Source organism: Dendrobates tinctorius, unplaced genomic scaffold, assembly GCF_039654945.1.
Source record: "Dendrobates tinctorius isolate UK_male_01 unplaced genomic scaffold, ASM3965494v1 ptg000138l, whole genome shotgun sequence".
Classification (NCBI taxonomy): domain Eukaryota; kingdom Metazoa; phylum Chordata; class Amphibia; order Anura; family Dendrobatidae; genus Dendrobates; species Dendrobates tinctorius.
Window position 1 is genome coordinate 4,477,268 of NW_027361806.1, and position 27,608 is coordinate 4,504,875.

The window sequence follows — 27,608 nt, forward strand, 5'->3', positions numbered from 1 at the left end:
TGTGGAGTGGAAGTAACGTGGGTTATAATCGCCACAAAATTGGAAAGTCCAAATTGTAGAGGGAGCACGAAAAAGGTACAAATTGTCCGCAAATTATAAGATCCTTGTTATAACGCTATCAGAGTACATTATGGCTTCCTTTAAATACCTATATGGTTTTTTAACTGCTTTATATGTGATACATCAAGTAAGAAAAATTTATTTATAAAATATTTTTTTTTTTTTTTTTTTTTTCCTTGATCTGTTTATTACGCTTCGTATGTGTTGGTTTCCATGCATTGTACACTTTTTTCAAATTTGGTTTTGTCTATGTTAAATGTAATGGGTGTGTTTTTCACCTAATTGAATCACCTGTTTCTTTGACATGTTTTGCACTTAAATATCTGTTTGGAGACCTTCTTTACGCATTCCATGATTAAGCCCTTTCAGGGTGAAACGCGTAGGAAAGTGCTCCCCTCCATATGCCTCTTTATGTTGTTTTTACTTGATGGTAAGAAGATTTTATATTTTCAATAAAGCAATTGTTATTTTATCTCCTGGAGACGCTGGAAAATCTTTTTCTATGTTGTGCATGCACTATACACCCGGGTCAGGGTGTTTCCGTGCGTCGGAGGTGTGATAAGGAGTGAAGAGGGGTGAGCAGAAAATTTCCTTTTGTGCATATTCTTGTACTTAGGGGCAGCATTATAGTAGTTATATTCTTGTATATAGGAGCAGTATTATAGTAGTTATATTCTTGTACATAGGGGACAGTATTATAGTAGTTATATTCTTGTATATAGGAGCAGTATTATAGTAGTTATATTCTTGTATATAGGAGCAGTATTATAGTAGTTATATTCTTGTACTTTGGGGCAGTATTATAGTAGTTATATTCCTGTACATAGGGGCAGTATTATAGTAGTTATATTCTTGTATATAGGAGCAGTATTATAGTAGTTATATTCTTGTACATAGGGGACAGTATTATAGTAGTTATATTCTTGTACATAGGAGCAGTATTATAGTAGTTATATTCTTGTACTTTGGGGCAGTATTATAGTAGTTATATTCTTGTATATAGGAGCAGTATTATAGTAGTTATATTCTTGTACATAGGGGACAGTATTATAGTAGTTATATTCTTGTACATAGGGACAGTATTATAGTAGTTATATTCTTGTATATAGGAGCAGTATTATAGTAGTTATATTCTTGTATATAGGAGCAGTATTATAGTAGTTATATTCTTGTACTTTGGGGCAGTATTATAGTAGTTATATTCCTGTACATAGGGGCAGTATTATAGTAGTTATATTCTTGTATATAGGAGCAGTATTATAGTAGTTATATTCTTGTACATAGGGGACAGTATTATAGTAGTTATATTCTTGTACATAGGAGCAGTATTATAGTAGTTATATTCTTGTATATAGGAGCAGTATTATAATAGTTATATTCTTGTACATAGGGGACAGTATTATAGTAGTTATATTCTTGTATATAGGAGCAGTATTATAGTAGTTATATTCTTGTATATAGGAGCAGTATTATAGTAGTTATATTCTTGTACTTTGGGGCAGTATTATAGTAGTTATATTCCTGTACATAGGGGCAGTATTATAGTAGTTATATTCTTGTATATAGGAGCAGTATTATAGTAGTTATATTCTTGTACATAGGGGACAGTATTATAGTAGTTATATTCTTGTACATAGGAGCAGTATTATAGTAGTTATATTCTTGTACTTTGGGGCAGTATTATAGTAGTTATATTCTTGTATATAGGAGCAGTATTATAGTAGTTATATTCTTGTACATAGGGGACAGTATTATAGTAGTTATATTCTTGTACATAGGGACAGTATTATAGTAGTTATATTCTTGTATATAGGAGCAGTATTATAGTAGTTATATTCTTGTACATAGGAGGCAGTATTATAGTAGTTATATTCTTGTACATAGGGGCAGTATTATAGTAGTTATATTTCTGTACCTAGGAGCAGTATTATAGTAGTTATATTCTTGTATATAGGAGCAGTATTATAGTAGTTATATTCTTGTACATAGGAGCAGTATTATAGCAGTTATATTCTTGTATATAGGGGACAGTATTATAGCAGTTATATTCTTGTATATAGGGGCAGTATTATAGTAGTTATATTCTTGTACTTAGGGGCAGCATTATAGTAGTTATATTCTTGTACATAGGGGCAGTATTATAGTAGTTATATTCTTGTACATAGGAGCAGTATTATAGTAGTTATATTCTTGTACATAGGAGCAGTATTATAGTAGCTATATTCTAGTACATAGGAGCAGTATTATAGTAGTTATATTCTTGTACATAGGAGCAGTATTATAGTAGTTATATTCTTGTACTTTGGGGCAGTATTATAGTAGTTATATTCTTGTATATAGGAGCAGTATTATAGTAGTTATATTCTTGTACATAGGGGACAGTATTATAGTAGTTATATTCTTGTACATAGGGACAGTATTATAGTAGTTATATTCTTGTATATAGGAGCAGTATTATAGTAGTTATATTCTTGTACATAGGAGGCAGTATTATAGTAGTTATATTCTTGTACATAGGGGCAGTATTATAGTAGTTATATTTCTGTACCTAGGAGCAGTATTATAGTAGTTATATTCTTGTATATAGGAGCAGTATTATAGTAGTTATATTCTTGTACATAGGAGCAGTATTATAGCAGTTATATTCTTGTATATAGGGGACAGTATTATAGCAGTTATATTCTTGTATATAGGGGCAGTATTATAGTAGTTATATTCTTGTACTTAGGGGCAGCATTATAGTAGTTATATTCTTGTACATAGGGGCAGTATTATAGTAGTTATATTCTTGTACATAGGAGCAGTATTATAGTAGTTATATTCTTGTACATAGGAGCAGTATTATAGTAGTTATATTCTTGTATATAGGGGCAGTATTATAGTAATTATATTCTTGTACATAGGGGCAGTATTATAGTAGTTATATTCTTGTACATAGGGGCAATTTTTATTATAAACCAAACATAAATACAATTATAATAAAACAAAAATCATCCAGTATTACAAAACAGAAACCACTTAGGTAATATATACACAGCATTACATAATCAGATCATATTCATAAATAAATTAAAGTGTCCACACCTGGGGATACAAAAAGAAAGTTAGAAAAAAAAAAAAAAATCATCATATTTCCTAACTGAATTTTACGTTTCTCCATAACGTTATGTTTCCTGGACTCCTTCCAACTTCCAGTGATTTTATCGACCGGAGTTCTGACATAACCTGATTGGCGGCAGCGGTGTGATCGAACGGCTCATTGTGTAGTGACACCCGGGTTCTCATGTGCCAGTGATATTTGATGACACTGATTATAATGTACATCGTCTCTCTGTTGATGTTACTAACAGTGGAGGGGACACCATAGATTATGTCGGGATACTTTAGGGTCCGCAGTCTGGGGATTTTTAGATTATCTGACACTTCCTCCCAGATCTTCCTCCCTCCCCAGCAATCACATATGAAGTGCTCCATAGTCTCCTCCTGCTGACAACCAAGGGGACAGTTCCGATCAGAGACACACAGATGTTTAAGGTTCCCTCTGACAAAGAGCCGACTATGCAGTGAAAGCCAAGTGACATCAAACAGTTTAGGAGGTAGCCGTTTCCCGTTTAGGAACCTAAGGCTTTCCTGCAGGGTGGTGGTGACACAATTTCTCAGGGCCAGTGGAGAGAAGAAGAAAGTCCTACATACACGAGCATACAGGTCTCTTCTCGTACTGCTCTCAATGTAAGACCTCTCCAGTCCCCACCTCCTAACACACTTCAGTCCATAGTCCAGATACTGGGGGAGGTGGTCACCTGTCCATCTCCTCCTCTTGAGACTGCCGCCTCGCACCCAAGATTCTGCAAAAGGCAATATCCAGTACCTGATACTATTTACCCACAGGGAGCTACTGTTTGAATCCATGTTCCCAAAATTCACCTTTAGAAACAAGGAGTCAAAGAAAACCCTTGGATTCAACATATCCAGCCCACCCTCTCTCCGCCGTAGGTACGTTATTCCCCTCTTTATTAGGTTCAACCTATTCCCCCACAAGAGCTGGAAGAACAGGCTGAAGAGCCTCGCTGAGAAAGATTCTGGCAAAGGGAAAGCGACAGAGACATACAAGAAAATGGGGACCAGGTACGTCTTCAACATTGTGACCCTTTCTCTGTAGGTCAGCCTCCAGTTCTTCCATCGCTGAACCTTTGCATTTCCGGTTTCCAATTTCTCCTCCCAATTTAGCGTGGCTTTATCATCCCTCCCAAATTTAACCCCTAGGATCTTAATATGGGTGGAGGCTTTGGAAAACTGCGGCAGATCAAAGCTGGGCTCAGTATCTAATGTCCACAGAGCTCGACTCTTTTCAAGGTTGACAAGAGACCCAGAGGCCTCTGAGTAGCTTCTGATGGACGCAGATAACATCTGCACCTCACGAGGATTGGAGATCACTAGCGTCATATCGTCCGCATAGGCAACAACATTCAGAGGCGGGCAGTGGGGGACCGGCACCCCCTGAAAATCGCACTCCTGCAGTGACCTCAGAAACGGGTCTAGGGCAAAAACATACAGGAGCGGACTCATTGGGCAGCCCTGTCTCACCCCCGCCCCAACTCCAAAAGTGTCACCCTGCCAACCATTAATCAGAGGAAAGCTCACCGCCTCTCTGTACAACGTCTTCAGCCAATCCACAAATTGTCCCGGAATACCGTACTTTGACAAAGTGGCCCACAGATAGTCGTGATCAACCCTGTCAAAGGCTTTAGCCTGGTCCAGACTAACAACATATCTCCCACACCGCAGAGCTTTACAACTCTCAAACATCTCTCGTATCGAGATGACTGCTCCAGAGATGTTCCGCCCTTTTACTGTGCCAAACTGAGAGCCTGCCAACAGTGCCGGGGACAAACAGACTAATCTAGAAAATAGGATCTTTGCTAGAATCTTCCTGTCCACATTCAAGAGAGCAATCGGCCTCCAGTTCTTGGTGTCGCTTGGCTCTTTACCTTTAGACAGCAGAATTAACGAGGACACTCTCATGGATGGAGGCATCAGGTGATTTTCTAGACAATTCCTATACACATCCACGAGAATTGGAGCCAGGAGGTCTCTGAATTTCTTATAAAATTCTGCCGTTATACCATCTGGACCTGGTGCCTTCTTCAGATGCAACTTATCAATGGCCTCCTTAACTTCCTCCACCGTTATTTCTGCTGTCAAAGGAGAGAAGTCCAGATCATTAGTATCAGGCACTGGAGTTGCCTCCAAGAATTGAGTCATCTTATCTTTATCCAAAACTTTCCTCTGAAACAAGTCAGCATAGTTAGATCTCACCACCTCCAGGATACCCTCCCGTGAATCCTGCAATACACCCTGGGAGTCGGTGAGACCCGTGACCATTATTTTGGCCACACTCTCCCTGCAATTCTCAAAGGGATCAGGGGCCCCTAAGGACCCATAATCCTGTTCAAGAACCAGGGAGGTATACCTGCTATACTGATACTCCTTTATCTCAGATTTCAGCCGGTCGATCTTCACTTTGTCATCCCTGCCCGCCGAATACAGTGACTCCAATTCTTTGCGCAGCTTCAGGTACTGGCTGTACTTATTCCTCCCTTTATTAACTGACAGTCTCTTTAAGAGGGATCTGATATCCTCCTTGACGTCCTCCCACCAGTCGGTCATGTTGTCATAGAAGTCAACCCTGTCTAGATGAAGCTGGATAAGGGAGTGAACACGGCTCTGAACATAGGCATCATCCAGGAGACTGGAATTGAGCTTCCACAACCCCCTACCAATGTCCGGATGGTTAGAGGAACCCAAAGAGAAGCACAAGGCAAGGTGATCAGAGTAAGGGACGACCTTCTCACTCAGGGCGCCGACAGCCTCAGTAGGACTGACAAAAGCAAAATCTATTCTACTGCTCCTGTTGGAACATGAATATGTGAATTTTGGCTGTCGCCCACCCTGTGTGAAAACGTCAGTCAGTCCTGCCTGCATTATGACGCTATGTAGGACCTTACCGTCCCTGGTCACTGCCCTGCCTGAGGAGCTGTCACCTGATGTCATTATGGCATTAAAGTCCCCCGCCATCACCACTGGAAGAGAAGTGAAGAGGTAAGGCTTGACGTCATTAAACAGCTGGATCCTGTCAGTCACTGTCTGTGGTCCATAGATGTTAATAAGCCGGAGTCGCCTCCCATGGATAGTGACTTCTAGGACCAGACATCTTCCCATGACCACCTCCGTCATCCTATGCACAGTCACATCATTGGTGTTAAACAGGACAGCGACCCCGGCATAAGGCTCCACAGCCAGTGACCAGAAAGAAGGACCGGACCGCCATTCCCTCTCAGCCTCTCTCATAAGCCCCAGAGATGTCAGTCGTGTCTCCTGCAGGAAGATGACATCTGTGTCCAGATATTTGAGATGTTCATACACCGCGTGTCTAGTTCTCCTCAGCTTAATGCTATTCACATTGCTCGAGGTCACTGTCAATGAGAACCCCGCCATCACAGCACAATATAGAAGGAGCAGAGTAACAGCCATCATCATGAGTCAGAGATGTTCTGTCCACCACTGGTGTCCATGTCAGACTCTACCTGAGGGTCCACAGATAAGGGCTTCCGCTTTGGCGTGGGATGGTCCTCTATGTCCCTGTCACACTCAGCATCAACTTTCCTCAACTCTTCCTCATAATCGTCACCATTGGAGTCAGATAAAACTCCATACTTGTTGGACACGACCATCACTCCTGCAGAATTCTGAACCTTCTTACTAGCAGTCTGACCAGTGTCATATTCTGCCTCAGGTTTACGGGAGGATGTGTTCTTTTTCTTCCTTTTATTATAATTAATGCTCCAGTCATCAGATACAGACAGTGATACTGAAGGGGGGGCTATCTGAGGCTGCTGGACCTGATGGACGACCTCCATGTTCCCCTCTGCTCCCTGCTTCTCTGGTGCTGCCTGAGTGGACTCCTGGTGGGCATCTGAGTTGGTCAACATCTCTCCTGACATTAAATACTCCTCATGCGTCCCTGCCACCACATCCTCATCCTCCTGAGCCATTTGCCACAAACCCCATCTGGCCGCAGAGCAGCTCTCTCACCACATACCTGCGTTGTGGCAGATCCTCCTTGGCACCTACAGTCATATGTAAAAGTTTGGGCACCCCTATTAATGTTAACCTTTTTTCTTTATAACAATTTTGGTTTTTGCAACAGCTATTTCAGTTTCATATATCTAATAACTGATGGACTCAGTTATATTTCTGGATTCAAATGAGGTTTATTGTACTAACAGAAAATGTGCAATCTGCGTTTAAACAAAATTTGACCGGTGCAAAAGTATGGGCACCCTTATCGTTTTCTTGATTTGAACACTCCTAACTACTTTTTACTGACTTCCTGAAGCACTAAATTGGTTTTGTGACCTCATTGAGCTTTGAACTTCATAGCCAGGTGTATCAAATCATGAGAAAAGGTATTTAAAGTGGCCACTTGCAAGTAGTTCTCCTATTTGATTCTCCTATGAAGAGTGGCATCATGGGCTCCTCAAAACAACTCTCAAATAATCTGAAAACAAAGATTATTCAACATAGCTTTTCAGGGGAAGGATACAAAAAGTTGTCTCAGAGATTTATCCTGTCAGTTTCCACTGTGAGGAACATAGTAAGGAAATGGAAGAACACAGGTACAGTTCTTGTTAAGCCCAGAAGTGGCAGGCCAAGAAAAATATCAGAAAGGCAGAGAAGAAGAATGGTGAGAACAGTCAAGGACAATCCACAGACCACCTCCAAAGACCTGCAGCATCATCTTGCTGCAGATGGTGTCACTGTGCATCGGTCAACAATACAGCGCATGCATAACGCCTTTTTGTATGACCAAACAACTCAATCTTTGTTTCATCAGTCCACAGGACCTTCTTCCAAAATGTAACTGGCTTGTCCAAATGTGCTTTTGCATACCTCAGGCGACTCTGTTTGTGGCGTGCTTGCAGAAACGGCTTCTTTCGCATCACTCTCCCATACAGCTTCTCCTTGTGCAAAGTGCGCTGTATTGTTGACCGATGCACAGTGACACCATCTGCAGCAAGATGATGCTGCAGGTCTTTGGAGGTGGTCTGTGGATTGTCCTTGACTGTTCTCACCATTCTTCTTCTCTGCCTTTCTGATATTTTTCTTGGCCTGCCACTTCTGGGCTTAACAAGAACTGTACCTGTGTTCTTCCATTTCCTTACTATGATCCTCCCATTGGAAACTGACAGGTTAAATCTCTGAGACAACTTTTTGAATCCTTCCCCTGAAAAGCTATGTTGAATAATCTTTGTTTTCAGATCATTTGAGAGTTGTTTTGAGGAGCCCATGATGCCACTCTTCATAGGAGAATCAAATAGGAGAACTACTTGCAAGTGGCCACCTTAAATACCTTTTCTCATGATTTGATACACCTGGCTATGAAGTTCAAAGCTCAATGAGGTTACAAAACCAATTTTGTGCTTCAGGAAGTCAGTAAAAAGTAGTTAGGAGTGTTGAAATCAAGAAAATGATAAGGGTGCCCATACTTTTGCATCGGTCAAATTTTGTTTAAATGCAGATTGCACATTTTCTGTTAGTACAATAAACCTCATTTGAATCCAGAAATATAACTGAGTCCATCAGTTATTAGATATATGAAACTGAAATACCTGTTGCAAAAACCAAAATTGTTATAAAGAAAAAAGGTTAACATTAATAGGGGTGCCCAAACTTTTACATATGACTGTATGTATTTAAACCGCACCACATTAATGCGTTTGAATGTCTGGCCGGTATACCTGGCGCTGGAAGTGAAGGATGGGGCGCCGCGGCTCCAGGCATTCCTGGGGGGCACCTGCCGGGTCACACTGGGCTGACTGACAGGGAGAGGGCCTGCAGCAGGGGGGGCTGTCACACCTTGTGGACTAGATGGCAAAGGGGGATAATCACACATATCATGCACATTATCATGAGCAGCATCATTATCAGACAGTGCGACGTCCATTACAGAAAGTGAAACCCCTCCAACCCCCGACCCCATGGGCACAGCATCACCAGTCACAGTCTGTGCTTCAGCCTCAGCCTCGGCCTCATCAGCACAAACTGTCTGACATATACTGTCCTGCTCCTGTGTGGGGCACTCTGGGACCTGTGGTGCCTCTGCTGGAGTCTGCAGTGTATGCTCCTGTTCACACTCGGCTGCCTCAGCCTCATCAGCACAAACAGTCTCACATACACTGTCCTGCTCCTGTGTGGGGCACTCTGGGACCTGTGGTGCCTCTGCTGGAGTCTGCAGTGTGTGCTCTTGTTCACACTGAGCTGCCGGCTGCTGCAGCTGTTTTCCCTCCTGGAACAGAAGCGGGCAGCCTGTAACACTGGCCGTGTCCGCTGCTGGGGGGTCCCGTCCTGAACATCAGGGGTCCTGGCCTCTACAGCACAGTCCTGCTTGTAGGAGGCGAACCGCTCGCGGTTCCTGTAGGTCTCTGCCAGGGGCCCCATGCTCTCCAGCACAGAGTCAGTGTCCTGCACAACACTCGCCAGCTGTACACCCAGTGTGTTCAGTCTCAGGTCATACGCGTCATTACTGGCAGGATTAGTGGTCTTTAGGCTATAGATGAAGTCTACCTCCATTTGCAGCGCTTTTTTTTGCTGCTGTAACTCACCCAGTTTTCGGACAAGTCCCGGTATCTCGTCCGCTAGCTGCAGCTCGGGTGCACGCCCCACAGGTTTAGTCTTGACCACGGCTACAGGGGTTTTGAAGACAGTCTTGTGCGGGTCCACCACGGATGGTTTTGTAGCCCCTTGGCTGGATGCAGGCTCCGCAGCAGGTTTATCGCTGCCACCTGACTGTGACCGTGTGCGTCCTGACCGCGCCATACTGCCATGCTGCTGTAGGTTCTCCTGCATTGTCTGCCTTTCCAAAGACGTCCGTCTCTGCCTGGAAGCAGGAGAGGTGATCTGCACAGCTGGGGCCGATCTCACCTGTGCACCTGGCAGGAGCTGCTTACCGACTGGGGAGCTACAAGACTTCACATTCAGCTGGATTCCATCACTCACAGACACTTTTCCTTCTGGCTTCTTTGCTGGAACTGGAGGTTTTCCTCCCAAAACTGTAGTAAAAGCTTTCTCCTCCTTCACCAAACTGCTGCAGCTTTGACTCGCTGCATTCACTGGTCTCACAGTGGCTTTGGGATTAACATTCCCATTAGTAGAAGCCTGGGAGGCTAGTCCCAGTGTAGGCCGGGAAGCCTGGGCCTTGCCAGGGGAGCTTCCCCGCCCAGGGTGGCCCCTCCCTGGGCTTGCTCCAGACATCAGGAGAACCACTGACACACAACCTCACAGCTAGGAGGCAGTATTATAGTAGTTATATTCTTGTACATAGGGGCAGTATTATAGTAGTTATATTCTTGTACATAGGAGCAGTATTATAGTAGTTATATTCTTGTACAGAGGGGCAGTATTATAGTAGTTATATTCTTGTACATAGGGGCAGCATTATAGTAGTTATATTCTTGTATATAGGGGCAGTATTATAGTAGTTATATTCTTGTACATAGGGGCAGTATATAGTAGTTATATTCTTGTGCATAGGGCAGTATTATAGTAGTTATATTCTTGTACATAGGGGGCAGTATTATAGCCGTTATATTCTTGTACATAGGGGCAGCATTATAGTAGTTATATTCTTGTACATAGGGCAGTATTATAGTAGTTATATTCTTGTACATAGGGGCAGTATTATAGTAGCTATATTCTTGTACATAGGGCAGTATTATAGTAGTTATATTCTTGTACATAGGGGGCAGTATTATAGAAGTTATATTCTTGTACATAGGGCAGTATTATAGTAGTTATATTCTTGTACATAGGGGGCAGTATTATAGTAGTTATATTCTTGTACATAGGGGCAGTATTATAGTAGTTATATTCTTGTACATAGGAGCAGTATTATAGTAGTTATATTCTTGTACATAGGGCAGTATTATAGTAGTTATATTCTTGTACATAGGGGCAGTATTATAGTAGTTATATTCTTGTACATAGGGCAATATTATAGTAGTTATATTCTTGTACATAGGGGCAGTATTATAGAAGCTATATTCTTGTACATAGGAGCAGTATTATAGTAGTTATATTCTTGTACTTAGGGGCAGCATTATAGTAGTTATATTCTTGTACATAGGAGCAGTGTTATAGTAGTTATATTCTTGTATATAGGAGCAGTATTATAGTAGTTATATTCTTGTACATAGGAGGCAGTATTATAGTAGTTATATTCTTGTACATAGGGGCAGTATTATAGTAGTTATATTCTTGTACTTAGGGGCAGCATTATGGTAGTTATATTCTTGTATATAGGAGCAGTATTATAATAGTTATATTCTTGTACATAGGGGCAGTATTATAGTAGTTATATTCTTGTACATAGGAGGCAGTATTATAGTAGTTATATTCTTGTACATAGGGGGCAGTATTATAGAAGTTATATTCTTGTACATAGGGGGCAGTATTATAGAAGTTATATTCTTGTACATAGGAGCAGTATTATAGTAGTTATATTCTTGTACTTAGGGGCAGTATTATAGTAGTTATATTCTTGTATATAGGAGCAGTATTATAGTAGTTATATTCTTGTACATAGGGGACAGTATTATAGTAGTTATATTCTTGTATATAGGAGCAGTATTATAGTAGTTATATTCTTGTACTTTGGGGCAGTATTATAGTAGTTATATTCTTGTATATAGGAGCAGTATTATAGTAGTTATATTCTTGTACATAGGGGACAGTATTATAGTAGTTATATTCTTGTATATAGGAGCAGTATTATAGTAGTTATATTCTTGTACATAGGGGACAGTATTATTGTAGTTATATTCTTGTACATAGGAGCAGTATTATAGTAGTTATATTCTTGTACTTTGGGGCAGTATTATAGTAGTTATATTCTTGTATATAGGAGCAGTATTATAGTAGTTATATTCTTGTACATAGGGGACAGTATTATAGTAGTTATATTCTTGTATATAGGAGCTGTATTATAGTAGTTATATTCTTGTACATAGGAGGCAGTATTATAGTAGTTATATTCTTGTCCATAGGGGCAGTATTATAGTAGTTATATTTCTGTACCTAGGAGCAGTATTATAGTAGTTATATTCTTGTATATAGGAGCAGTATTATAGTAGTTATATTCTTGTACATAGGAGCAGTATTATAGCAGTTATATTCTTGTATATAGGGGACAGTATTATAGTAGTTATATTCTTGTATATAGGGGCAGTATTATAGTAGTTATATTCTTGTACTTAGGGGCAGCATTATAGTAGTTATATTCTTGTACATAGGGGCAGTATTATAGTAGTTATATTCTTGTACATAGGAGCAGTATTATAGTAGTTATATTTTTGTACATAGGGGTAGTATTATTATAGTAGTTATATTCTTGTATATAGGGGCAGTATTATAGTAATTATATTCTTGTACATAGGGGCAGTATTATAGTAGTTATATTCTTGTACATAGGGGCAGTATTATAGTAGTTATATTCTCATACAGTTCCTCTCTTTATCTTCTCTCGGTTTCTCTCCTTCACTGTCCGTGGTCTGAGTGATGATGGTGACAGTATGGGATCAGAACGCTTTCTATGGGACACGGAGCATTTCTCAGGTGCTTCTTCTTAGACTGTAGATCTGTATGTGATGATGGACGATGGTGAGATCTAATAATCTGATATTGTCCATCTTATAAGTGATTGTGACTGCAGCAAACGCACAGCTACTTACTTAATCATCAGCGCAGATTAAATGAAGGACCCTCCATCACACAATCTCTCGCCTCACAAATGTGACAAGTACCTTATTATGAACAGCCTGTTAACTGTTTGTGCTGAACTTAAGTTTCTTTATTCTGATTTTTTTTCTTTTTATATCAGGTTCCTTATAGTTTTTTTGGTTTCTTTACCATTATGACCAGTATAGAGCTTGATTTACACAGCAGGATTGAGACCTGGCAGTGCTTGGATATGTTTTATGGATATTTTTTTATGCATTTTTCTGGAAGCGTTCCATTTCTAGAGGAGTTTTTGGAAGACTTTTTTTTTTTTTTTTAAATCCTTCTGATTTGACAATGCTTAGTTTGGAGCATTTTCCAAAGGAGCGACATGCACTCGTTTTTCCCATTGGTAATTTATAAAAACCACTTTAGGAAAAAAATTGTCAAAAAAAACACATATGAACAGAAAAGTAGATTTCCAATAAAAATAATAAGGAAGCGATTTGCAAGCTTTTTTTTTTACAGTTTTTAAAGAGTATTTTGGAGCGGATAGTGTGAAAAATATAAAAAAACTAATAAAAAAGTATATATATATATGTATATTTTTAGAGTCAAAACCAAAGACAGAAACATAATGATTAAATACACTGCAGAAAATAAATAAATAGTGCATGAAAATATTATATGGTACTTAATTAACATGTTTTTTGATTTAAAAAGAAAAAAAATGAAATCCATCCTGCCTCGTCACAGCGACCGAAATTGGGACTGTCCTAACTCCAATAGTAAAAATCCTACCGTGACGTACTGTACATGTAGATAAAGGCTGAGACGGACTGAGCCCAACTAGGGGGACACACAGCCAAGGGAGACCACATATTAATGCCATATTTGCTCTGCAGTCCCTCGCAGCACACGTGGAGAGACCCCAAAACATAATAAGAAACATTCAATTTGCATCTAATATTTTTTTCTGTTGTGGAATCTATCATGGGAGGGAGAGATTTTCTTAGTTTTGCTGGTGGCTGCATTGCCTTTATTTTGGCCAAATGTATCAGCGTCTTCTATGATGTCTGATAAATTTGGTGCCACTTCAGATAATTCACTTCTGTCTCTAATTGTTTTTCCCATTCTTCGCCATTCCTGGAGTGAGAAATACGACTTATTTTTGGAATCACGGCTTGTTTTTTTATTTTTTTTATTTTACCAGAGCAGCTTTAGAAGCAGAACCTGAGCTCTGATAACCTGCTTTACTCCACAAAGTTTTTTTTCTTTTAGATACTTTTCCTAAATGGATCGCATTATTATAGTATTACAATGCATGAATGTGAGTGCCTTAAACAACTCCATCACTTAATAAACCCCTCATGTGGATTTTTACCTTCTATAACAGCTGTAATTGGTCAATTTCTAACTTTCCCTTTTGGCAGAAGTGATAATAATCTGACTTTAATGCTCTTTTCATTTAATCGTCGTCCGTCCCTGTGAGCGCGTGTAATGGACGATAATGATGCTAGAGTCGACCATTTCTGATGAAGAACTTTGCTTGGTGTCAGCGGCCAATTTGCTAAATTATAATGTAGTTATGAGCAGAGAAAAAGTTTACAAATTATACTAATGAGATATGAATGTTACAAGTCACGAGGCTGAGGAGGCGTAACAAGCGCTGGTGTGCAATGGGATATCATACACTACAGCAGGGCATCATCCTGCTCAGGGAGAAGGACTACAAGTCTCAGCCAGAGGCGGTCCGGGGACTTAGGTCTATCTGAGAAATATATTATCAGCCTGAACGGAAACTCTCGCTGTTGGATGGATCCGGCTGGTTCTAACTTTGTAATATACTTTGCTGGCTTTTTCACAATATCTTTTTGTGGTCAGTGAACAGGAATATTTTTACAATGGGGTAGAGTAGATGAGTGATTTGATTTTTTTTCACGGACAGAATATGCACATGAAAAAAATGGCAGCACACACTAGTTATTTCCTTGTCTCAGAGGAGATTCCCCCATTCAAGTCCATGGGTGTGTTCTGTTATGTATTTCTGGTCAAGGATCACACTCCTTGGATATCTCCAGGCTTGTTTATTACATGAGACTTGTGATACATTCCTCCATTACAAGATGTCTGCTAACAACAACTAACCAACAAGTTCTTACACTCTATATTACACACATCAAAGTAGTGAGATCCCTAGAGGCCACATCAACATATAACATATTGCTACATCCTTTCTCTTTTAACTGAAAGAACAATAAAATTAATAAACAATGTATACCATGACCAAGTTAGAGCTATAACATAATAAGTCCAGTTAGATATAATCCTTGAGGTGCGCCGGCGCTCTGATAATTCTGCCAGCTCTAGTAACATAAGATGTGCCACTGCCTACATCTGGTAGTTCATCTGATCCTGGTAATATGCCTTCTGATATTGTCTGTCTCTGGCCAGAATCCTCACCCTGATGCTCAGCTGTCACTGTTGGTACCAGGGCCGGCCCGAACGTATAGGCGAACTAGGCGGCCGCCTAGGGCGCCGACCCAAAGGGGGCGCCAGAGAAAAATAGAAAAAATTATAAAAAATCTCTTCAAAAGGCAAAAAGTTTTACGGATGGAAAGAAAAGTGTACATATTTAAGGGCAAATATGACGCAAGAGAGGTTGGTTGGGTTGGCAACGATTTCGATAGAATCTGAAGTTGCTAAACAAATTAATCTCGGTGACTTAGTGTCATCCTCTTAAAAAAAAAAAGGCAAGGAAACAAAAATTTTAATTACCTATGGTCGTTTTTGTTTTGTGTTATTGATTACTTTGTATATATTTGTCCTATACAACTTCTCAGAAGATTAAAGAGTTAGGAGAGAGTTAATTAATCATTGTTGTTGTGGTTTATTTTGCTCCTAAATTTATATCCCAAGTTTTCATCTACTGCCAAGAATAGTAGGGGCGCAGCAAAATGGTTTCGCCTAGGGCTCCGTAATCTCTCGGGCTGGCCCTGGTTGGTACCTGACTTGTACTTGCTGCCTCGTTGTCTTGGGTGTCAGGATACTGCTCAAAAGGCCATGAAAATGAATTATCTCTTTCTTGTGATTTCCTCAGATATCTCCGATTTCTCCTTAGTCTTCTTCCTTCCTCTGTTAGAATTTCGTAGGACCGAGGTCCTAGTTTCTGGACAACTTTTGCCTTTTGCCAGTGTTTGTCAAACGAGCTGCTTGGCTGCAGCAGAATGTTGTCATTTCTCTGGAGCTCAGGCAGATCCTTTGCAGATTTATTGTAATAGAAAACTTGCCTAGCTTTGATGTTTCCCAGCAACTTTGGCTTGAACAGATGACCAGCATTGGTAAGAGTGTCTTTGTACGCCTACTCATGAGCCTCTGTGCCGGACTGCTGTCTAGGCGTTGGGTGGGTGTGTTTCTATGATCCAGTATAGACAGATATACATCAGTACCTGCTTGTCTTGCTTTCTGCACGAGCCTTTTGGCTGTTTTTACTGCTGACTCTGCTTTCCCATTACTCTGAGGATATCTGGGAGAAGACGTCTGGTGTTCAAATTCCCTATATTACACACATCAAAGTAGTGAGACCCCTAGAGGCCACATCAACATATAACATATTGCTACAGGGTGCACACAAAAACAACTGGATTCCTTTTGGAGCCACCGTTAGCACCTGATACTGTAATTTTTTTATAGAGGAAACTGTATTTAGTCTTGGAAATTTTGAATAACTGCTACTGTAAGAGAAGGTGACAATACTCCTGAAGAACGCTGAGGCAGTGTATCATTAGTGTGAGAAGGCTGCCACCTACTGTCCAGGTGGGACCATGCGGAACTAACCAGAACAGGAAGAGTTGCAGGAGGGACAAATTCAAATGCGGCACCCAGTCAGGTGCCATTGATGACGAAGTTTCTGAATATAAATGTCCTATAAATGTTTTGGCTCCATGAAAGAGACGAAGAAGAAGAAGCTGCAGTCAAAGTGACATGATTCAGCGTGAAGTGTGTGCCAGCACTGTGCTGGCCGCTGTCAGACAGGACCCAGACGGCACCAAGTGAGAGCCAGAGCCCCGACTACGCAGGTCAAGACCTAGAGCCCAGTTTGTGCCAGTCAAGACCCGAATCTCAGCCCTGTGTTGCTCAAGAGCCTAGGTAACGCCAGTCAAGAGTCAAACTCAAGCCTTCTTTTCCCCTGACCCGGGAAACATCCGCTGTCAGTCAAGCACCGACGATCCGTGAGAAAACGACTGGGTGAGGACGCCTGTGGTGGTGGAAGGAAAACACGAGTGAGCCAGACCGTTGCTTTTGGCACTGATGTACGGTACAGAGGCCGGCCTGGGCTAGGACAAGTAGGGTGAGGGCCAGTTGAAGCGAAATAAGCTCAATGTGCTTTGGTAAACTTTGTTAGGAGGGCTTGCAGCCTTGTAGGAAAACCAGGTGATCCCATCTAGGGCCATTGTTTCAGCTCCCACAGGAACGGGTCAGAGTATCTGAGGAGCACTAGTATCCCTAATAGACTTCTCTGTTATTCAAATGGAACTCTAAGGGCTCATACTCTCTATTCTCGCGCGAGTCTCTCGCATGAAAACCCGGCACTGCCACCGGCACTCAGACCGGAGCGTGCGGCTACATGTATTTCTATGCAGCCGCACGCTCCGGTCCGAGTGCCGGCGGAAGTGCCAGGCTTTCTTGCGAGTCTCTCGCAAGTGTGTATGAGCCCTAAGATGTATTATATGTTCCATATTGTATAATTTACTAGGGAATACTGACCTAAGGCCGAGGTCACACTTGCGAGAAACTCGCACGAGTCTCACGTCTCAACACCCGGCACTCAGGACCGGAGTGTGCTGCTGCATATATTTCTATGTAGCTGACCGCTCCAGTCCCGAGTGTCCGAGGCAGTGCCAGGTATTAAGACGCGAGACTCGTGCGAGTTTCCAGTGTGACCCCGGCCTAATAATGAAAGCGTGAACATGGCTTCATATTGTAACTCTACTCTCTTGAAGGTTTGGCTGCAGCAGTCATGATGTCACCGCTGCAGCCGGTCAACAAAGAACAGGCGCAGTGTTGGCGAGCCAGAGCAGCGATAAGTGAGTTCATTTTTTTTTTTATTCTACCTCTGCTCTTAGAAGTTTTCCATTTTTGTTTCTACATTTTGTGTTAAGTGCAGACTGTTTAGCACAAAGACGATTTTCTTGCTTCAGATAAAATTGAAATCAACCCTCAGTTATAGATCTTATAAACTCTGGGGTCCGGGCCGAGAAAGAGATCTTGAAAGTAGTGAGGAATTGTAACACAAAGGGGGATGACTTATAAGTTTTCCATAGAACTCTAGTGTAAAACTTTTTCAAATGTTAAAAATTTTTTTGCGTAACTCATATTTGCGCCAAAGAAATTGTGACTTTTTTGCATTTTTATGCCAGTTCCGGCTAGCTTCACCATTTTTTTTTTTAAACTTAGGAGAGCGTGTGGCAGCACACAGATGGCAAATTCATCTTAATTTATGCAAATTTATTCAATTACAAAATGTATTCCAGTCCGGAACTCTAGTACGCTTTTTAATAAATGTGATGCATTATACTCTAGGGAACTTTTCTTTTCAGGGGCTGAAGTTTATTAGGAAATTTCAGTATTCAGAACTTTTCATTATTAAAGTATAATAGAGTAACTAAACTTTCATTTTATTTTTATTTTTTAAAATAATTTTGTGCAGCGTGGAAAGTTTTGAAAACTTTGCAAAATCGCTTTGTAAAAGACCTTTCACTGCCATCATCTGTACTCCAAATGAGCATGTTCTAATATCAATACAGGAAAATAAACTGAGGAATAGTAGTGGAGAGGAAGTCACTTGAGTGTAAATTTTTTTTTTTTTTCTTTTTGCAGGAATGAAGACAAAGTGATTTGCAAAGTTTCATAACTTTTTATTATGGACACAATTATTAAAAAAAAAAAAATACTTAGTTCTTTATTTTCATGAGACAGGCACGTAAATGATGTCACCAACTTTTAATGATGTAAAGAGGTCGCAGCTGTGTGTTATGATGTGTCCTTGAATGACACACCGCAGCGAGGATTCGGCCATCTTTGATCACGTTCTTGGTAAAGGATTCATCACTCCCTTTTTAAGATGCAATCAATGTAATCAATCAGCAAGAAGGAAACTGAAAACGAGTTAGAGGATCTTCATAATCCATCAGCGCAATCAACGGCAATTACGGAGACGGGACCCGAAATTTCAACCGCCATCAAGATCTCTACCTGCTATATCCCAGGCTGCTGCTCTACTGAGTGATACTGATACTAAAGCAAAAGGAAAAGTTATCCTCTTCCTCCATCATTATTCAATTATTGGGGGGGTGGTTGTCCTGTTTTTTTTTAAATCTTTATTACTCCATAGGCTCGTTGACTGCGCCAATGTAGTCGGCGTGAGCCGCTGAGGTTGGTGATTGGCTGCAGCCTCAAAAACTTCTCATAGGAACAGTACCTGGATTTCTCATACCTATAAAGAGGTTTTCCGCCCCTTTTTTTAAGTGCTTTTTTTTTTCCAGGAGGTTTTTGGGGACGCTTGGCTCAAATAATTCCTTGTTTGTGAACAGAGTCTAAGGGTAAGTTTACACTAGGTGGTTTTTTTTTTTCAGCACGTTTTCCTTGTTTTTTTTGCTGAGTTTTTTTAATGTTTTTTTTTTGTGCTTTTTTGCTGTGGTTTTAGCATGCTAGATTTGTCTCTTGTGCATGCTAATAAAGTTTAGTGTTGAAAAAAAAAGTCCTATTCTATAAAATCAGGATTTGGCACAAAAAAATGCTGCAAAACATGATATCGGTGTTTTTAATGCATTTTTTCAGTGTTTTTTTTTCCATCACCCATTCAAGCCAATGTGTGAAAAATGCTGAAATCTCCTAGGCTTTGCTAGTACTGTAAAATGTAGCTGAAAATTTGCACGCAAAAAACGCAGCAAAAAACGCCTAGTGTGAACCTAGCCTTAAAGTTAAAAGATGACCACCCCTTTATTCTAATACGCCCCTTAGGACTATTCCGATCTCTTTTCTTTCAATGTTTCCTTTCTAAAGGGAATATATGGATGTGAGAGTTGTAGCGTGTAAATTATGGGAGACAATGAAGGCGATAAGCAAGGCGTTGTCCTTGCTTCAATAAAGTCTCCTCATATGCGCAAGGTGCACTGCGGACAGTTCTTCATGGCAGCACCTGACAAAGCGTGATTGGATTAGTGTCTCCTCTCCGAAAGAAAAGTCCTGCACAGAATCTAACCAGAGTTGGGTCCGGTCTACCTAAGGGCTTATTCAGATGTCTCGTCTAGAAAAATGGACGGAGTTTCATCAGTGTCATTGGAATTTCATCAGAGTTTTTTCAGAGTTTCATCAGTTTTTTAATTGATGAAAAATAAAAAAAAAAGTGTCTCCACCTTCCTCTATGTATCAGTCGGTGAAAAACGAACAGCACACCGATGACCTCCAAATGCTGTCAGATTTTTTCACAGACCCATAGACTTCCATTGCTGATTTTGATCCAATACTCGGATCAATACTGGACATGTCTACGCGATTTTGCACGGGTCAATTGATCCGAGGGAAGATTTGGCATGTGAACGGCCCCATAGACTATCATAGGTACGAGTGCTATCGTGAAAAAAAAAGGATAGAACTCATACATGAAAAATTGAAGTGTGAATGAGGCCTAAAGGCATATGCATACATTGCGTGTTTGCAGAAGAAATTTTGGCACCAAAAACATATCTGCATGAGGAAAAGCATTGCCTAAGGTATGCAAGGTTTTGACACTTTTTTAATGAGATTTTCCCTATTCATTTGAATGGGGGAAAAATGCTGCAAAAATACTGAAATTATTGACATGCTGCAGAATGTGCATGAGATTTTGCTGGGACAGTAAACTCACTGGCGGACCCAGACAGACGAGGCCCCTGTGCCGGAACAATATATGGGCCATTTGCAGTCCAATAGCTGGTCATAATACACAATTCCACCTGGTAGAAGATGGCTCCCTTTACATCTTGGACCCCTGCGTGGATGCACAGTTAGTTTGCACCAATGATATGTCCGACGGTGAGTAATCTTAAATGTTTTTGGTGCCAAAATTTCTGCTGCAAATACTCAACCCATAGGCTATGTGCACACAAGGTTTTTTGGGTGTGCGGATTTTGTAGAGAAAACCGCAGGTAAATCCGCAGGACAAAAGTCCTGCAGTTTATCTGCGGTTTTGCCTGCGGTTTTACACCTCATAATGGATGAGGTGTAAAACCGCAGCGTTTCTGCACCAAACAATTGACATGCTGCGGTTTGTAAACTGCAGCAAAACCGTGCGGAAAAAAACGCAGCATGTGCACAGCTTTTTTTTTATTTCCATAGGAATTAAAGGTACTGTACAACACAGCAGAATCTGCTGCGGACCCGCAGGTGCAGAAACGCTGCGGAACCGCAGCAGAATCCGCACCGTGTGCACATACCCTTAGGCCGATATCACATATCTGATATTTTACAGTGGTAGGACAGACCGCCATTTCCAGGTTGGCAGCAGCTTTCCAGACCCAAGTCCAAGAACCTCGTACATAAAAGTACTAAGGACCAGATATCAGCTGTTCTGGACATTGCGGGTCTGTACATGTCAATATTGGACATGTGAAACAGGCCTTAGTGCAGTACAGCAACATCCAGATCTGAGGGCAGAGCAGTCAGGGAGTAAATGGGCAGAGCAATTTTCTGCAGACCTTTAAAATATCACTGGTGTAATAATCTGCAGCATATATCACTATGCATTTGTCCATAAAATAAAAGGAAAAGGGGCAATGTCCTGCAGATGTCCGGGCGGTGCGCCTGTGTCCTACAGATGTCCGGGCGGTGCGCCTGTGTCCTGCAGATGTCCGGGCGGTGCGCCTGTGTCCTGCAGATGTCCGGGCGGTGCGCCTGTGTCCTGCAGATGTCCGGGCGGTGCGCCTGTGTCCTGCAGATGTCCGGGCGGTGCGCCTGTGTCCTGCAGATGTCCGGGCGGTGCGCCTGTGTCCTGCAGATGTCCGGGCGGTGCGCCTGTGTCCTGCAGATGTCCGGGCGGTGCGCCTGTGTCCTGCAGATGTCCGGGCGGTGCGCCTGTGTCCTGCAGATCTCCGGGCGGTGCGCCTGTGTCCTGCAGATTTCCGGGCCAGCGCGCCTGTGTCCTGCAGATCTCCGGGCCGGCGCGCCTGTGTCCTGCAGAGCTCCGGGCCGGCGTGCCTGTGTCCTGCAGAGCTCTGGGCCGGCACACCTGTGACCTGCAGATCTCCGGGCCGGCGCGCCTGTGTCCCGCAGAGCTCTGGGCCGGCGCGCCTGTGTCCTGCAGAGCTCTGGGCCGGCGTGCCTGTGTCCTGCAGATCTCCGGGCCGGCGTGCCTGTGCCCTGCAGAGCTCCGGGCCGGCGTGCCTGTGCCCTGCAGAGCTCCGGGCCGGCGTGCCTGTGCCCTGCAGAGCTCCGGGTCGGCGTGCCTGTGCCCTGCAGAGCTCCGGGCCGGCGTGCCTGTGCCCTGCAGAGCTCCGGGCCGGCGTGCCTGTGCCCTGCAGATCTCCGGGCCGGCGTGCCTGTGACCTACAGATCTCCGGGCCGGCGTGCCTGTGTCCTGCAGATCTCCGGGCCGGCGTGCCTGTGTCCTGCAGAGCTCCGGGCCGGCGTGCCTGTGTCCTGCAGATCTCCGGGCCGGCGTGCCTGTGCCCTGCAGATCTCCGGGCCGGCGTGCCTGTGCCCTGCAGATCTCCGGGCCGGCGTGCCTGTGCCCTGCAGATCTCCGGGCCGGCATGCCTGTGCCCTGCAGAGCTCCGGGCCGGCGTGCCTGTGCCCTGCAGAGCTCCGGGCCGGCGTGCCTGTGCCCTGCAGAGCTCCGGGTCGGCGTGCCTGTGCCCTGCAGAGCTCCGGGCCGGCGTGCCTGTGCCCTGCAGAGCTCCGGGCCGGCGTGCCTGTGCCCTGCAGATCTCCGGGCCGGCGTGCCTGTGACCTGCAGATCTCCGGGCCGGCGTGCCTGTGACCTGCAGATCTCCGGGCCGGCGTGCCTGTGTCCTGCAGATCTCCGGGCCGGCGTGCCTGTGTCCTGCAGAGCTCCGGGCCGGCGTGCCTGTGCCCTGCAGAGCTCCGGGCTGGCGTGGCTGTGCCCTGCAGATCTCCGGGCCGGCGTGCCTGTGTCCTGCACTCTGTTTTCTGCGCCGTTCTCCCGTCTGCACAGCAGCTGCTGAACCCCTTGTGGATAGAGAATGACAGTAATGAGCGCCTGCAGTTCTGAGCTCTGACGTCTCCCTGTGGGTTCAGCATCGGGGGATTTGAGATCACTTTGCGAGATTATAGATTATTTATGGTAAATGAACAATGGCAGCTTGTGAGCAGATGCTTACAGCGTGAATGATAATATATGGCACTGAGCGATTCTGCAGCACCCCATTACCGCATAGTGTTAAAAATCATATATGATAACCTCCCCAGGGTGAAGAAACAGAACATGGCAATTATAAGAGGTGGGGAGTTGGGGGGCTACAGCAGTCAGGAACATTATCTCTGAATATATGTGTTATTATTCTATATATGAGAAGGAACATGCTGCCACCCAATGTATACACTCCTGTGCTTTCCCGCTTCAAGGACAAAGTCTAGGTAGTGAAGTCCCTGCTGTATAATCTTGTCAGGACGGGATCCAACAGTTTAGAATCATAAACCACGTCCCATGTCTCCAATGTCTGGTGGCTAAAGGCCTCTTTTCATTTAGCGATGCACCAGCGATCCCGACAATGATATGACGCGGTCAGGATCGCTGGTGCATCGCTAAATGGTCGCTAGTGAGCTGCCACACAGGCAGATCTCACCAGCGACATAGCAGGGGTCGGGGGTCGTTACTTACCTTTCAGACGCAGCGATCCTGACGTCCTCCCGCCCGCGTCCATGCGTCGCTCGTCGGCGCCAGCAGGAAGTGCCCGTCGAGAAATGGAGCTGCGCGATCAACGACAGACAGTGGGGGAGCCGGTCGGAGGTAAGTATCACACATGGCGATATCGCTAGCAATATCGCTGCTGCGTCACAAAATCGGTGACGCTTTAGCGATATTGCTAGCGATATCGCTATGTGTAAAGCCCCCTTTAGTTTCTCGGTCCTTGGAGCCCATAGGTTTTGAGCCCCTTCATTTATGTCTGGCGAGTCTGTGACTTCATCACTAATGTCCATTTCATCCCCAGTTCCTGGTGTTCTCCTGTAGATTAGATCCCCAGTCACTTAGATTCCCAGTCCCTGGTGCCCTATTCCATTGAAGTCTTGTGGTTCGGCACTAAGTCCCTGGTCTTTGGTGATGTAGTGCCCTTGTCCCTGGTGACCAGTGGCTTGTTGCTTCAATCTCTGATGCTTATTGTTTTTTTGCCTCAGTGGCTGGCATTTGATGGCAAAGTTCCTGGGATTTAATGTTTTGGTTTTTCCTTAATCCGGTCCCTGGTGTTTGATGGTTGGTGGCACAGTCCCTGATGTTTGATGGTTGGTGGCACAGTCCCTGATGTTTGATAGTTGGTGGCCCAGTTCCTGGTGTTTGATGGTTGGTGGCCCAGTCCCTGGTGTTTGATAGTTTGGTGCCATAATTCCTGGAGTTTAAAGGTTTTGAGGTCTAGTCTCTGTTTGAGAATTTGGTGCCACTGTCTAATGCAGTTGTCCCCAACCTTTCCTACCTCAAGAGCCACATTCAGCTCTGAAAGAGGGTCGAGAGCAGAGCTGGACTGACCATCTGGCAATTCATTCAAAGGCCAGATGGGTCAGTCTGACTGTGGGCTGCATCAAGTGCAACTCTGTTAACAGTATCGGTGACCTTAGGACGCCGATACTGTTAAAAGCTGTGGTGGAGCACTTACTCCGGCAGGACACAGGGTATTTCTGGCATGCTGGAAGCCTACACCATGCAGATGACGTTGCACAGAGTGATGACATAGTATCGGTGACCTTAGGACGCCGATACTGTTAAAAGTTGTGGTGGAGCACTTACTCCGGCAGGACACAGGGTATTTCTGGCATGCTGGAAGCCTACACCATGCAGATGACGTTGCACAGAGTGATGACATCACTGCATCGCACCACCTGCTTTCACTGAAAGACAAGATAGATGACGTGGTAGCAGCTGCGGTGGATGAGGAGGCTGGATTAGATGAGTATAACCGTTTTTTTTAAGAGCTGTGGTGCCCATAATACCGTATTGGTGCTGTGAGAGAACCATCATACAATATAGGCACCTGTGGGGGACCATCATACTTTTTGGAGGGCCATCATACTGAATTGGGGCTGTAGGGGACCATCATACTATATGAGGACTGTGGGGGAAAATCATACTATATAGAGGGCTCATCATACTACAGTATATAGGGGACCATCATACTATATTGGGGCTGTGGGGGACAATCATACTATAAAGGGGGATCCTCATACTATATGGGGGACCATCATACTATATGGGGACTGTGGGGGAAAATCATACTATATTGAGGGATCATCATACTACAGTTTATAGGGGACCATCATACTATATTGGGGCTGTGAGGGACAATCATACTAAATAGGGGGATCATCATACTATATGGGGGACCATCATATTATATTGGGGCTGTGGGGGACAATCATACTATAAAGGGGGATCCTCATACTATATGGGGGACCATCATACTATATTGGGGCTGTGGGGGACAATCATACTATATAGGGGGATCATCATACTATATGGGGGACATCATACTATATTGGGGTTGTGGGGGACAATCATACTAAATAGGGGGATCATCATACTATATGGGGGACCATCATAATAATCTTTATAATAATCTTTATTTTTATATAGCGCTAACATATTCCGCAGCGCTTTACAGTTTGCACACATTTTCATCACTGTCCCCAATGGGGGCTCACAATCTAAATTCCCTATCAGTATGTCTTTGGAGTGTGGGAGGAAACCGGAGTACCCGGAGGAAACCCACGCAAACACGGGGAGAACATACAAACTCCTTGCAGATGTTGTCCTTGGTGGGATTCGAACCCAGGACCCCAGCGCTGCAAGGCTGCAGCGCTAACCACTGAGCCACCGTGCTGCCCATACTATACTCATACTATATTGGGGCTGTGGGGGACAATCATACTATAAAGGGGATCCTCATACTATATGGGGGACCATCATACTATATGGGGACTGTGGGGGAAAATCATACTATATTGAGGGATCATCATACTACAGTATATAGGGGACCATCATACTATATTGGGGCTGTGAGGGACAATCATACTAAATAGGGGGATCATCATACTATATGGGGGACCATCATACTATATTGGGGCTCTGGGGGACTCGTACTATAAAGGGGGATCCTCATACTATATGGGGGACCATCATACTATATTGGGGCTGTGGGGGACAATCATACTATAAAGGGGGATCCTCATACTATATGGGGGACCATCATACTATATGGGGACTGTGGGGGAAAATCATACTATATTGAGGGATCATCATACTACAGTATATAGGGGACCATCATACTATATTGGGGCTGTGAGGGACAATCATACTAAATAGGGGGATCATCATACTATATGGGGGACCATCATACTATATTGGGGCTCTGGGGGACTTGTACTATAAAGGGGGATCCTCATACTATATGGGGGACCATCATACTATATTGGGGCTGTGGGGGACAATCATACTATAAAGGGGGATCCTCATACTATATGGGGGACCATCATACTATATTGGGGCTCTGGGGGACAATCATACTATAAAGGGGGGATCCTCATACTATATGGGGGACCATCATACTATATGGGGACTGTGGGGGAAAATCATACTATATTGAGGGATCATCATACTACAGTTTATAGGGGACCATCATACTATATTGGGGCTGTGAGGGACAATCATACTAAATAGGGGGATCATCATACTATATTGGGGCTGTGGGGGACAATCATACTATAAAGGGGGATCCTCATACTATATGGGGGACCATCATACTATATTGGGGCTGTGGGGGAACATCATACTATATAGAGGGATCATCATACTATATGGGGATCATCATACTATATGGGGGACCATCATACTATATTGGGGCTCTGGGGGACTCATACTATAAAGGGGGATCCTCATACTATATGGGGGACCATCATACTATATTGGGGCTGTGGGGGACAATCATACTATAAAGAGGGATCCTCATACTATATGGGGGACCATCATACTATGTTGGGGCTGTGGGGGACAATCATACTATATAGGGGGATCATCATACTATATGGGGGACATCATACTATATTGGGGCTGTGGGGGACAATCATACTAAATAGGGGGATCATCATACTATATGGGGGACCATCATACTATATTGGGGCTGTGGGGGACAATCATACTATAAAGGGGATCCTCATACTATATGGGGGACCATCATACTATATGGGGACTGTGGGGGAAAATCATACTATATTGAGGGATCATCATACTACAGTATATAGGGGACCATCATACTATATTGGGGCTGTGAGGGACAATCATACTAAATAGGGGGATCATCATACTATATGGGGGACCATCATACTATATTGGGGCTCTGGGGGACTCGTACTATAAAGGGGGATCCTCATACTATATGGGGGACCATCATACTATATTGGGGCTGTGGGGGACAATCATACTATAAAGGGGGATCCTCATACTATATGGGGGACCATCATACTATATGGGGACTGTGGGGGAAAATCATACTATATTGAGGGATCATCATACT

At 43.3% G+C, this 27,608-nt stretch overlaps 1 long non-coding RNA gene across 1 annotated transcript; it reads left to right on the top strand.

Annotated features, from left to right (window-relative positions):
- The first annotated feature begins 259 nt into the window (after window positions 1–259).
- On the top strand, window positions 260–18,906 carry LOC141048666 (uncharacterized). The gene is made up of 3 exons (XR_012220105.1): window positions 260–490; window positions 17,835–17,918; window positions 18,712–18,906. It is a non-coding gene; the product is annotated as an uncharacterized lncRNA (long non-coding RNA).
- The last annotated feature ends 8,702 nt before the right edge of the window (window positions 18,907–27,608 follow it).